Source organism: Carettochelys insculpta, chromosome 4 (assembly GCF_033958435.1).
Source record: "Carettochelys insculpta isolate YL-2023 chromosome 4, ASM3395843v1, whole genome shotgun sequence".
Taxonomy (NCBI): domain Eukaryota; kingdom Metazoa; phylum Chordata; order Testudines; family Carettochelyidae; genus Carettochelys; species Carettochelys insculpta.
This window is the reverse complement of record NC_134140.1, coordinates 41,555,765-41,569,157: the sequence shown is the minus strand read 5'-3', so window position 1 is coordinate 41,569,157 and position 13,393 is coordinate 41,555,765. Positions and strand designations below refer to the sequence as shown.

The 13,393-nt window shown below is 48.0% G+C and overlaps 1 protein-coding gene across 1 annotated transcript in view; it reads left to right on the top strand.

Moving 5' to 3' along the window:
• The first annotated feature begins 6,625 nt into the window (after positions 1 to 6,625).
• ARAP2 (ArfGAP with RhoGAP domain, ankyrin repeat and PH domain 2) overlaps positions 6,626 to 13,393 on the top strand; it is a 198,016-nt gene continuing 191,248 nt past the window's right edge. Inside the window, exon 1 of the mRNA XM_074992587.1 lies at positions 6,626 to 6,920. The gene's annotated coding sequence lies outside the window, so the exon portion shown is untranslated. The remainder of the gene's footprint in view (positions 6,921 to 13,393) is intronic.

Genomic DNA, 13,393 nt, shown 5'->3' with positions numbered 1-13,393 from the left:
TAGTGTTATAAATTAACTGAATAAATGATAGTATGGCAATTTAGCGATCCCTCAACTGGGGGGGTGGGGGGCATTGTAAAATCAGGAAGGAACATCCCTGATAGAGGATGTCTGGGGCAGATCCTTAGATGGTGGAGTTATAGACATTTATACTAGAGGATCTGTCTCTGTGTGTTTTAGATGTCAGTAGATACTAGCTACGTAAACAGAGGTTCACCTGGTTTGCTGAGCCACTCTTATGACCTGGGTAGTGTGCAAAACAAATTATGCTTATTGCCAATTACTGAAAAACAAAGTTTTTTTTTTTTAAGGGCTAGATTAGTGAGTGTTTAGAGACAAAATTAATAAGGGCTAAATTAGCTGCACTGGGAGGCAAAAAAACCCAACCCTGTATATTCACTGCGCATAATCTTCTTTCAAGGTTTGTGTGCATATTAGGCTGTAACAGCCCCAATATATAACTGGTTTGTTTCCTCAAACATCTTTAAAAATAGAACAATGTATAAAATGTGTCAATCGATTTCTAACAAAACAGGAAGTCTTGAAACTTCTGCACAGAATTAAGTTCTAAACAGAAAGGGTATCGTCATATACTTTAAGCCCTCTTCTTCACTATCTCACAAATAATTTTGATAGCAGCATAGAAATGCAAGGGAAGGGGGATATTATCAGATAATAAAATCTCTGGAATTTTCAAGCCTCTCAGCTCCTAGAATGGTGGTGTCCCTTACGCAATATCTGAGTTGCATCAGGTTAGTGGAATGCAACTTTCTTTCTGATTTTTTGGAAAGAGATTTTTGAGCTCTGTTTTGTCACAATGACAGAGAACTTACAATATGCTGTAGTTGTCCATGTGAGAGATTTCCTAGAATCTGATAAATTAATTTTTTTTTTATTTCTAGAAAAACGAAGAGAGAATCATGTTGGGCTTAAGTCATAAAACAGAACACATGCCCACACAAGCAAATGAATTTGGCCCTCAATTCCCCAGTCAGCTGTGACTGGTGGTGGTTTAGTCAACAGGTACGCAGTGTAGAACAGAACTTGTTGGTGGAAAATCACTGATTTCTATATTAAGTCCATCTTGGGAAAACCCCAGGTCCCATGCCCTGGACCCCCCTCTCATGCAAATCTCCCACCACCGACTGAGCTGGACCTCACGCATATCCATTAGTCCTCCTTGGGTCTTTGTCCTGCTTCCTGGGCAAAATGTCACCTGGTCTTATCCCCCTCTTGGTTCTCGGATTATGAAGGGCACCAGCCACAGCATGCATGCATTGGGCAACCTCACCTGCCCTGATGGTCTCAGCAAATATCACACACCCAATTCCCACGACCTTGGCATTGGTGCAGTACATAGGGAAACTGAAGCACACAAAGTATTAATACAGGACAATAAGATTCATAGGCAAATAACAAGGAGGGAAACCCCACTTCATCACAGAATGTACTAAAAAAAAATTAAAAGCAACCAGAGTTAGTCTAGAATGTACTGTGATCTTACTGTACATTCAATTTTAAGCAGACATAATCAAGTAAGGAAGCATAGCAAAGATTGGAGAGTTCAAACCTGTCAGAAACAAACAAAAACAGGTACACTGTAATCAAACATCAACCTTTTTTCTCTTGATATCTGGTATCAGTTTATGAACCTGTGTTGTGCTAGAAGTGAAGGTATTTGCAGTGTGACTGCACAGGTCTAAACTTGCTATGGTAGTGTATTCCAGACAGCTGCTCTACTCCAGAAAGGGTTTTCACTGAGAAGCCATCAAGGCTGTGATCTGGGGTCCCTGACTTTGGTTGTTTCTCAACTGGTGGCCTACCCTATGACTAATGGTCTTCTCACTCAAGGAGGAGGTAGAGCACACGACAGAAAGCCAGAGACTATATTTAAGAACATATTTCTGCTCTGTGCAAGGAACCTGACCATCGGCACTCCTGAGAAGGACTTTGAAGATGAAAAGGATAGGAGGCAGATTGCACAGTCTGAAATGCTGCTAAACCTTGGACTCACACGAAGGGGTTAAAAATCAGACTGGGGAGGATGGCATGGGAACCACCTGAGACCCAGCTATTGGGTCAACTTGCAAGACAGCAGTGCCTACACAATAGCTGTGTCTACACGTGCACGCTACTTCGAAGTAGCGGCACTAACTTCGAAATAGCGCCCGTCGCGGCTACATGCGTCAGGCGCTATTTCGAAGTTAACTTCAACGTTATGCGGTGAGACGTCGAAGTCGCTAACCTCATGAGGGGATCGGAATGGCGCCCTACTTCGACGTTCAACGTCGAAGTAGGGACCGTGTAGACGATCCGCGTCCCGCAACGTCGAAATTGCCGGGTCCTCCATGGCGGCCATCAGCTGGGGGGTTGAGAGATGCTCTCTCTCCAGCCCCTGCGGGGCTCTATGGTCACCGTGGGCAGCAGCCCTTAGCCCAGGGCTTCTGGCTGCTGCTGCCGCAGCTGGGGATCCATGCTGCATGCACAGGGTCTGCAACCAGTTGTCGGCTCTGTGGATCTTGTGTTGTTTAGTGCAACTGTGTCTGGGAGGGGCCCTTTAAGGGAGCGGCTTGCTGTTGAGTCCGCCCTGTGACCCTGTCTGCAGCTGTGCCTGGCACCCTTATTTCGATGTGTGCTACTTTGGCGTGTAGACGTACCCTCGCAGCGCCTATTTCGATGTGGTGCCGCGCAACGTCGAAGTTGAACATCGACGTTGCCAGCCCTGGAGGACGTGTAGACGTTATTCATCGAAATAGCCTATTTCGATGTTGGCTTCACGTGTAGACGTAGCCAATATGGCATATGCTGCTATGTTACTACTAAAAGCAAGAAAAATGTCAATTAAAAACGTTAAACCATTTCTAAGGCAATCTACACACACAGGTAGTCTGCTGTCTTATGAAAGACACTAAAGGGCACAGCAAGCAACTGAGTGCAGGTTTCGTGTACAAAAACTGCTTGTGTGATGTAGATTTAAGAAACAGTCTGAATCGCACCTCATAGCATTTTCCAAAACACCTGGGCACTGATTGATTTTAATGTGATTTAGATGTCTTGGCATTTTTGAAAAATCCCACATAAACACCTTTACAATGCTGCCCCCAGAGCTCAAATTTGTGGTGTACATTAGTACATACTATAGAGTATTTCCTGTAGGCCAAGGAAAGGCTTCATTTCTTGGAAGACAGAATTAGGTAGTTAAATTGATCAGGATGTTGAAGACAGAATATTTGTACTAACTGAAAGACAGGTAAATGGGTCAGGACTAAGAGACAGAATGTCTGAACCAGGGAAGATAAGGAGAGGGAACACCCACGGCACTATTTACAAAGATCAAGATAACAATGGACAAGATAGTTGGGAATGTAAAGATAAGGTAAAGAGTAGGTGTGGCACAGACATGGCGTGCTCTAGAGACATTGATTCCTACAGTATAACTAAGCCAATCCCAAGATGTGTGATGCAGTGTATAGGAAATGCAATGAGATGGGCAATGAGAAGGTTTCTGTGTAATTTTGGATCGGTGATGTGCCCTGCATCCACCCAGTCTTTTCAGCCTAGTGTTGCTGTACGCCAAATAAACGTAAGTAAATGATGCAATCCAGAGTCAAACTGGTGAAGCCAAGTGGAAAGAGGTTTTGGAAGGAATCCCAGCATACTCCCCTCACACAGATGAAGACCATCTTTGTTTCCCATTTTCCTTGTCTTTTCCCCAGGACTAATGATGGTGATACAGGCCAACCCCAAGGCAGTCAAAAACACACAGTCAAAACCCCATTCTCAGCTGGCTGTAGCACTTTTCTACTAGCAACTGCTGTTTCTGACCCTCACATCAGGATTTGCTGCCATCCAGCATAGCAAGCCACCTGTGGGAGTTAGGGAGGTGCAGAGGCAGAGGGCTGGGATAGTAATGGAGATGGGGCAAAGGAGCTTTGTTCAGGCAGCCAAACAGAGCAGGATGTGGATGGATAGGACTGAGGAAATGGCTCCTAGACCAGGAAGCTGTGGAGATGGAGTAAAATTGTAGACAAAGATTCTGTACATAAATGAGGATGGGATGGAAGCTAGAACAAGAAAACTGAGTACCTCAGAAGAGTCTTTCCATTTTCCCCCTATTTGACCCTGATTAAAACAATAAAATATTATAGTATCCTGTGTGGTATTAGAAACTATATCACAATGGTCTGAGAAAGGAGAACTTTATCTTCCTCCTCCTTTCTAAAAGTAGCGCTGACCAACCAATGGTAGGACAATATGAGATTTGAAGCTGTACTCCCCACCCTCCATTTGCACTTGTTTAAAAATGTGTTTAATGACTGTACTCAGCTAAATTCAAGGGGCCAAATGCAGAAAAGATGTAAATTTGTACCCTCTCCCTTCATTCATTCATTCATTGGATTCCCTTAGATTTAATCTAATCTGCTTATTAATATTCTAGAAGACATGTGGCTTTGCTCAGGTCCTTCAGGGTTGGAGCCTGTTGATGTCGAGGGCTCAGGGCAGGGGACTGAGAGTCTGGGGAGGTGCAGGAGTCAGTGTTGAGATGGAGCAGGGCCTCAGGACAGGGGATGGGGGTGCAGGACTCAGGGAAGGAGTTTGGGAGGGGTGCGTGTAGTGGAGGGGCTCAGGTAGCCCAGCTCACTCTTGGTGTCCAACACTGGGGCCAAAGGCCGGGGGGGGAGTGGCTTGGACACATGGGGACCACTTCTCCATGGCCAGTGGCTGGCCACATGCAAAGCCCTGCCCCCAACTGTCCACTCTCCTACAGGCAGGCCGCCTCCACTGTGATCATTTTGCAGTATAACTGTGCCTGCTAGCAGACTCCCTCCCTTAGTATTGTGAGAGAAACAATCACATTCCAAGCACATCCCACACTTACCTTGCTTTAAGTTGTAGTAATAGGAAGCTGGGTACCAAATTCAGTGGACCTAGCTTTTACCATTCAGGATGAGTTCTTGAACAAACAGACTCACAAATGGTTGGACACACAAACTCTCTCAAAGATATAGCAGACAATAAGGGAATCTAATTTAGTCTAATACACATCCCTATGAGCCAGAATAAGTTGTAAGAAAATGCAAGTAAGGGAATGGTCTGCTTTATCCTTCTTTTGTTTTTCTTCATACAGTGTTCATTTCTGTCCACATCGGCTGGCAAATACATCAACTCAGACTCCTTTATACTTGCTTAGATTTTTGTGTGCATTCAGTCAGAGCTGTGGAAAAAGCAGATAATGGTATAAATCAGTGAATGTGAAACTAAGTAAATGTAAGGGAAGTTGTGCATTCGCTCTCCACTTCTAATCATGTTACAATTATGTTCCGGGAAGTGGGGAAGGAAGGTGGAGAAAGTTAACAAATGATCATGCAAACCACAACCTAATAGTGTAATTAATGGCCTTGTCAGAGGATATACCACTGTCCTCTGGGTTGTATGAGACTTGCTCAGCTGTGACTCCTAGTTAATATCGTTCTGCCATTGGAGACTGATTGTTCTTCAGCTCAGGTTGCACTGGAATTTTGCACTAGGGCAGTGGTTTTTAAACAGGGATACAGTATGCATACACCTCAGAGTATGGGAGCTTTTTGCAGAGGGTATGTGAGAAACATTCCATAAGGACAAACAACTCATTGTCTTATCCTTTACAAACTTTTCCCTGTGCTATGTTTGTAGCTCTATTATGAGCCTATGTCAGACGAGGGTACACAGTAGACTACATTATTTAGAAAGGTGTAGAAAGCCTACAAAATTGGAAAACCTTGGCACTAGGGGGAATGTTATTCCAGAGCTGCAGCTGCCGCCCTGAGCTTTCACCCTGGGCCATAGACAAGTGTGATGCAGGTGGGTTCTGTATGGCCACAGGTTGCTTACAGCTGTAGCTGACCAAACTAGAGCTTGTACACACTGAAAGCTGGGCTCTAGATGGTATCCTGATGCACATCCTGATTCCAAAAGGAGCTCATGGCTGCTGTATTCTCCCTGGAAGGTCATGTCAAGAACTAAAGGCTCTTTAGCTGTTGGTAAAAGTGTCTCATTTATCAGCTGGAAAGCAGTCCAGTAGCACTTTAAAGACTAACAAAATAATTTATTAGGTGATGAGCTTTCATGGGACAGACCCACTTCTTCAGATCATAACTGTACCAGAACAGACTCAATATTTAAGGCACAGAGAACCAAAATATATTGAGTCTGTTCTGGTAGTCATCTATGATCTGAAGAAGTGGGTCTGTCCCACGAAAACTCATCAGCTAATAAATTAGTTTGTTAGTCTCTGAAGTGCTACTGGACTGCTTTTTTGTTTTCATAGTATACAGACTAGCAGGGCTGTCTCTGTTATTATTTATCAGCTGGATGATGCCCACGCAGGGCAGTAACATGGGCAGGGCGTTGGGATTTGAAGGGCTCTCCACCCAGCTCAGCTGCGGCCTCCGCGCCGCGGTAAGTGGCCGACGAAGCCCGTCGGGCTGCGGAGCAGCCTCCCCTGCAGAAGGAAGCTCTAGGGCTACCAGCCAGCCAGGCCCTTTTCAGCAGGCCGCGCTGCAAGCGGCTCGCCACCCAGGCATGCGTGGAGCTGCCAGCAGCAACTTTCTCAAGCCAAAGCGTGTGACTGCAAGTTCGTTTCCTCCTGCGCGCTCGCAAAGACGCTGCCGAGGCAGCAGCCCCCGCCCCCGCCGGGGCCCTGCGCCCGGCCGCCCCCAGGTCCCAGGTGCTGAGCAGGCGGCTCCCTCCCGCAGCAGGTGCTGCGAGCGGCGCCGCTCGGGAGATCCCGGCCCGAACCGCGCAAGGCCCCAGCGAGCCCGCTGGGGCAAGCGGTGCGTGGGAGGTGGCGGAAGGTGAAGGAGGCGACGAGGCAGAGCAAGGGCGGATGGGCAGAAGGGGAATTTAAAGGGCCACACTCCTGGCTGGTGCCCGGCGCGGAGGTAGGACTTGCAGGGGCCGGGGAATCCTCTGCCCGCAGGCGAGTTCTCCCCCCAAAGCGGCGTGTGCGCGGTCCCAGCCCCGGCCCTAGCCCCAGCCCCGGGCCCCCCGCGCTTGTTCGCTTCGCTTTCGCCTGCGAGAGCCTCGGCGGCGTGGGCGGCTCGGAAAGGAAACCGGCCCCAGTGCTCCGGCGCGTCCGGGGATGTGCTTCGTGGGCTGGTGAGTTTCTTTCACGCCTGCCCGTTAAGAGCCCGCGCTACAGATAACTAGCGGCCCAGCGGTGGGCACTGCGGCGGGCTAGTAACGCATTTGTAGTAGATCCTTGTCTGGAAAGCAGCAGGAGCACGGGCGGGCTTGGGTGGAAAAACAGACACTGAATTGTGGTGGCCAGCGTGTCTACAGCCGATGTGAAACAGTCTGACTTAGTGGGCATAGCTTTAAGGAGGAATCTGAATGTAGGCTTTGTAATCTTTTAAGACCTGCTAGTTTTTATGTGAACAACCAGGTAGGACGTTGGGATCTGTGTGTGTGTGTGTGTGTGCACGCGCTTTTCTTGAAGATCCAATTACATCTTCATAAGATTCTAATTCCTGCTTTGCTTTCTTAATGGGCAATTGTTCCCTCGAGTTGGGATGGATTTATGCAGACGTACTGGAAAGAAGTCGCACATTTGTAGAAGCTTTAGCAGACAGTGAATGAACTTTGGGTTTTGAAAAACCTGTATAGTAATTATGATCCATTTAAAGCACTAGGCAAGACAGTCTGTGTAACTCTGTTGAAGCATCTGGGTAGGACACATTGAATTAATTCTGCTGTTGAAGTGAATTACGTGGGGCCATATTCTGCTTATTCATGCTGAGTCGTTGCTTACTGCAGGGAACTTTACTCCTGAAATAGACCTACGGGGATTTCTTGCAGGTTGAAGTGCTATTCAATAGGAGTAAAGGTGGATGAACTTGACAGTAAAACATGAGCCTTTTGAAACCGAAAGAATGGAAATATTGCACAATGTTCTGTTACAAGATACTCTGAGTATTTCATAATTCTCAAATGTATTTTTATATTTCATAACTGCTGCTCTGTCTTGTCAGAACTAGATTACAAATTAATTTTGTTCCCTGAGTGCTGCTTTCTTTTTCACATTTGTTGCTGAGTTGAGCAGTTAACTTCAAAAGATCACTGAAGACTTCCTTTATAAAGAAAGAAAAAAGAATTTGACTTAATAAAGCCTGAGATTGGATTGCTATAAATGCACATTTATTTAAATAATATAGATCAATGTCTAGGCCTGTTAGCTTTGATAGTATGTTTTGGATTGTACTCACAATGGAAAATATAGCTAATGGAAACAGAACACACTCTGTGCGGTTTTGAGGACAGTACATGCTTCAGCACCTGAATCTAGAAATATTTCTGAACTCCTCTTTTAAAGCATGGATAGAATGATTCTTTACCTGTGGAGCTTTTAAAAAGTCATCAATTTGGCTAATACAGGGAATATTAGTAAAAATGTGGTGCGATCAGAAGCTAGAATAGGGGGAAGAATGAGTTAAAAATTACTTAGGCCAGCTCGATGACTTTAAGCAACCAGGGCCTGAGGAAATACATCCTAGAATACCTGAGAAGCTGACTGGGGAGCTACCTGAGTCATCGGTGATTACCTTTGAAAAGTCAAGAAAGACAAGAAGAAATTCCAGAGAACTTTTTGCTCTAGCCAGTAGCCAGAGGGTTGGTGTGGCGCCCCCTGGAGTGCTGCTGATAGGGTGACCAATATATGTACTACCTGACCCTCCCCCACTGAGTTCCTCCTGGTCGTACTGTTGGTTGCTGGAGCACTCTCCTTCGTAGTCAGCTGGTATCCATTGTTTTGTATCGTAGTTGGCTGGTATCCATCATTTGTAAATTAGTTAGTAATTAATGTAAATAGTTGTAAATAGTTTTTAATTAGTTATTAGTGAGCTGAAGTGGGACTTTAACCCCTCTCGGTGCTTTGGTGATGCCTGGCTCCCAGGGTTTCATAATCTATTGAAAATGTGGCAAGCGAATGCCTAAGCGTGCTCCGCCCAGGACTTGTTTGAGTTGCTTCAGTGAGGCACACCTTCACGAATGTTGTACCATCTGTAAGGCTTTCAAACATAGGACTCTAAAGGACAGAGCACAGTGTTGAAAAGTTCTACTAATGGAAGTGGCCTTGCACCTGGACATTTCCCCCATGGGAGCTCAGAGCACTGCATCATTGGTGCAGACTGCTTGGGTACTGTCATTGCCGTCAGAAAGCTCCTGTCGTTGGCACCAGGGGTTGGCGCCTAGCACATCAGGGTGGTAGAGCAGCTAGTCCCCAGTGCCTTGCAAGAAGAAGAGGCAGGATCGGGGTTGGTCCTCTGAAAGAGTCAAGCACTAAGAGTCCTCCAAGGCATTTGCCAGAGCACACCATAAGCTGGGATATAACATATGGTCATCAGTGTGGGCACGAGGCAGGAGCCTGCGCTCTCCAAGGCAGCCCTCAATGCTGGAGGCATTCAGTGCAGTGCAGGGCCTGTTACAAATCACAGTGCTGGGACAGATGCCGCGACAGGAGTCCTCATCGCCACTGGAGGGACTGTCCCAGGGGCAGGTGCCAGCACAGACCATCGAGCAGGAGCCATCCTTTATGCACCGTCACAGTTCCTGGCACTGGACCAGCCTCCCCGAGGCGGGCTTACTGTGACCCCATTCAGCATGCCTTGCTATACGGCACAAGGGAGACAGTAGCCTGCACAAACCATGGGCCCCGTGGCACCACCCTGGTTGTCAGCATCAGAGTCAGCGTCAGACTCCAGCTCAGTCAGGAGCGGGAGCATGAGGTCATCCCGCAGCAGCGGACATCAGCACTGGACTTGTCACCCTAAGGATAGGGATTGGCAGGTGTCCTCTCAAGGTGCATCCCAGTGGCCCTCTGAACTCCATGGGTGGGCCACAAAATGCAGGGGCAGACCATGGGACTGCCTAGGGCCCCTGGCACTTCCCAGGTGCCAAGGGTGGCATCCTTGGGGGCACCTCTTCAGGAACAATCACAATGGTTGGCCATGTTGGAGGCCCCTTTGGTGGGCTCGGCCCTGACACTGGCACAGTCAGCATCGATTCAGTTTTGGGCATCCCCTTTGCAGGTACCAGGAACCACAGCGCTGTTGGTAACTGCCTATTATTAAAACGATTGCCACTACAGCAGAGACGGTGTGGCAGGCCCCAGCCTCTGCTCTATCCATGGCCAGAAAGACTGAGCACTAGTACTTTGTTCCTGTGCAAAGCAATGAACACCTTTGTACTCCCCCTCCCCCTGACTCCCTTGTTGCTGATGCAGCAATTCATAGGGGGAGAGAGGGGTTTCAAGGCCCTTCCCCTAAAAACAGAGAGGCTAAGTGCCTGGGCTTGTATGGTAGAAAGGTTTACTCAATGAGAGGCCTACAGTTAAGGATTGCTAACTGGTAGGCTCTGGTTAGGGGGTATGCATACAACACTGTCAGTTCCTTATCCCACTTTTTGGGAGCTGGTTCCACCAGAGAGTAAACCTGATTTTAATGCAGTGCTGGACAAGCATAAGCTCATATCTAGGGCAGCGCTATAGGTGGCGCTGAATGCAGCTGCCACTAGGGTCACGGCCTCTAGGATAGCCATGCCTAGGGTAGCATGGTTACGAGTCTTGGGGCTCCCCTGCAAGGTCCAACAGACTATCTGGGACCTTCCCTTTGAGGGCCCATCCTTGTTTTGAGAAAAGACAGACAAAAGCTCCACAGCCTGAAAGACTCGAGGGCCACCTTACGCTTGCTGTCCTGCACACCCCTGTGACCCAGCTTCAGCATTTCCCCCCAAGGCCTCAGTTCAGACAATTCCCTCAACAGCAACAGGATAACAGTAGGAGATAGAGCCGCTCTAATAGAAGACTTCATGGCCAACAGGCTCAGGGCCAGAGTCTATACTGGGATGTACACAACAATTTTGATGGCTTTGTTGGGGGTGACATACTGGTCACCACTCCAGTTCCAGCTCAGCTTTTATTTTGTTTCCACCTATCTCCCTTCTACCATGCCTGGTGCAACATAACTTTGGACCCGTGGGTCCTGCGCATGATAGAAAGGGGATATGCTATCCAATTTTCTTTGTTCCCCACTTCCCTCCCCATCCCTCTTCAGGGACTTCTCTCACAAGATCCTTCTCGGGCAGGAGGTATAGTCCTTCCTCAATCAGGGGGCTATAGAAGAGGTCCCCTATCAATTTCAGGGTCAGGGTTTTATTCCCATTATTTCCTTATCCCAAAGGCAAAAGGGGGACTAAGGCCCATCTTGGACTTGCAGAACCTCAACAAATTTGTGAAAAAGATAAGGTTTTGCGTGATATCCCCGGGCCTAATTATTCCAACAGTGGAATGGGGGGATGAGTTTGCCGCTCTCGACTTACTGGACGCATATTTCCATATAGCAATTTATCTGCCCCACAGGAGGTTCCTCCACTTCGTGGTGGGGGAGGAGCATTATCAGTTCACAGTCTTTCTGTTCGGTCTGTCCTCCACCACAAGGGTCTTCACCAAATGTATGGCAGTGGTGACAGCCTCTCTATGCAGGCAAGGGTGCACATCTTTCCCTACCTGGATGATTGGCTAGTCAGGGGTCAGTCGCAGTGCCAGGTAGCACAGCACATGCAGCTGATACGACGGACGTTCGATGCACTCAGTCTCATATTAAATGAGGCAAAGTTGTTGTTGACCCCCCATCCAAGTAATGGTGTTCATGGGGGCCCAACTAGATGCAGGGCAGGGCAGGGCAGGGCAGGGCAGAGCCTTCTTGCCTCAAAGTAGGTTTCAGGCCATGGCATCTCTTATCCATGAATTGATCAAGTTCCCCACCATGACGGCCAGAGGCTGCCGCAGGTTGTTGGGTCACATGGTGACATGCACATTTGTAGTCCAGCATGTCATACTGCAAATGCACCCTTTCCAGCTGTGGCTCACCTTGGTGTACTGGCTTGTCAGGAACAACATAGACATGTTGATGACAGTCCCTCCATGAGTGCTATTAACACTGCACTGTTGGTTGGACACTCAGCTGGTCTGCATGGGAGTGCCTTTCAACCCCCCACAACCCTCCCCTCTTTCTAGTCAGACTTGGGATGGGGGTGTGTGTGTCTGGGGGAGCACCAGACCCCAGCCCTGTGGAGCAAAGAGGACACCAACTCCACATAAATGTTCGAGAACTCCAGAGCCATCAGGTTCGCATGCGAGGTGTTTCAAAACAATTTAAAGGGTCAATGTGTTGCCGCGAGTACATATAATACCACAGCAATGTATTATATAAACAAGCAAAGGGGCTCACGCTCCTCTCCCCTGTGTCACAAGGCCATCAGGCTCTGGGAATTTTGCACTCAATGTCAAATTCTCCTGAAAGCGTATTACCTTCCTGGGGCCCACAACTCTCTGACTGACCATCTCAGCAGGTCTTTTATGGACCACAACTGGTCACCACACCTGGACGTTCTGGAATTTAATTTTCCAGAAGTGGGGATGTCCCCAGGTAGACTTATTTGCCTCCCATCTCAAGGCGGAGTGCCGGACATTCTGCTTTTGTCAGAGTTGGAGCCTGGGCTCCTGAACAGATGCGTTCAGCATTCACTGGTCAGGCATGCTAGTTTATGCCTTCCCTCGGGTGCCACTCATCCACCGAACCCTACTCAAAATTCGGTCGGACAGGGCATTGGTCATCCTAGTGACCCCACTGTGGGCTTGACTACACTGGTACTCAACCCTCTTGGAGCTGACCATCTGCAACGCAATCACACTTCCATTATGCCTGGACCTGTTGATACAGGAGGAGGGGAGACTGCAGCACCCCAACCTTCAAGCGATATACCTCACAGCCTGGAAGCTCCATGGCTGAAATGGTGGAGCTCTCATGCTTGGGACCGGTGAAAGAAGTGCCGTTGAACAGCAGAAAGACCTCCATGAGGGCAACATATGTAGACAAATGGAAGAGATTTTCTCCCTGAGCAACTAAAAGGGGTTATCCCCAGTGCAAACTCCAGTACCAGTTATTCTGGACTACTTGTTGTCCTTGAGTTAGGAAGGATTGTCAATATCCTCTATCAAGGTGCACTTAGTGGCTACCTTGGCCGTTCACCCTGGGCTGGGCCTATCATCAGTCTTCTCAGACCCTGTGGTAAAAAGGTTTATCAAGGACATGGAAAGGGTCAGGCTACAGGTGCGTCTCCCTCTACCAGTGTGGGACCTCCATCTGTTATTGTCAAGATTCATGGGGGCACCTTTTGAACCCCTTGCTTCCTGTTCCCTCCTATTTCTTTCTTACAAAACAGTATTCTTGGAGGCCCTTCAGCTAGGAGAGCGTTGGAACTAAGGGCCCTGGCGGTGGACCAGTTCTACGTGGTGTTCAACAAGGTCAGGTTGAGACCCCACCCAGCATTCCTGCTGAAGGTAGTCTCTCCCTTTCAT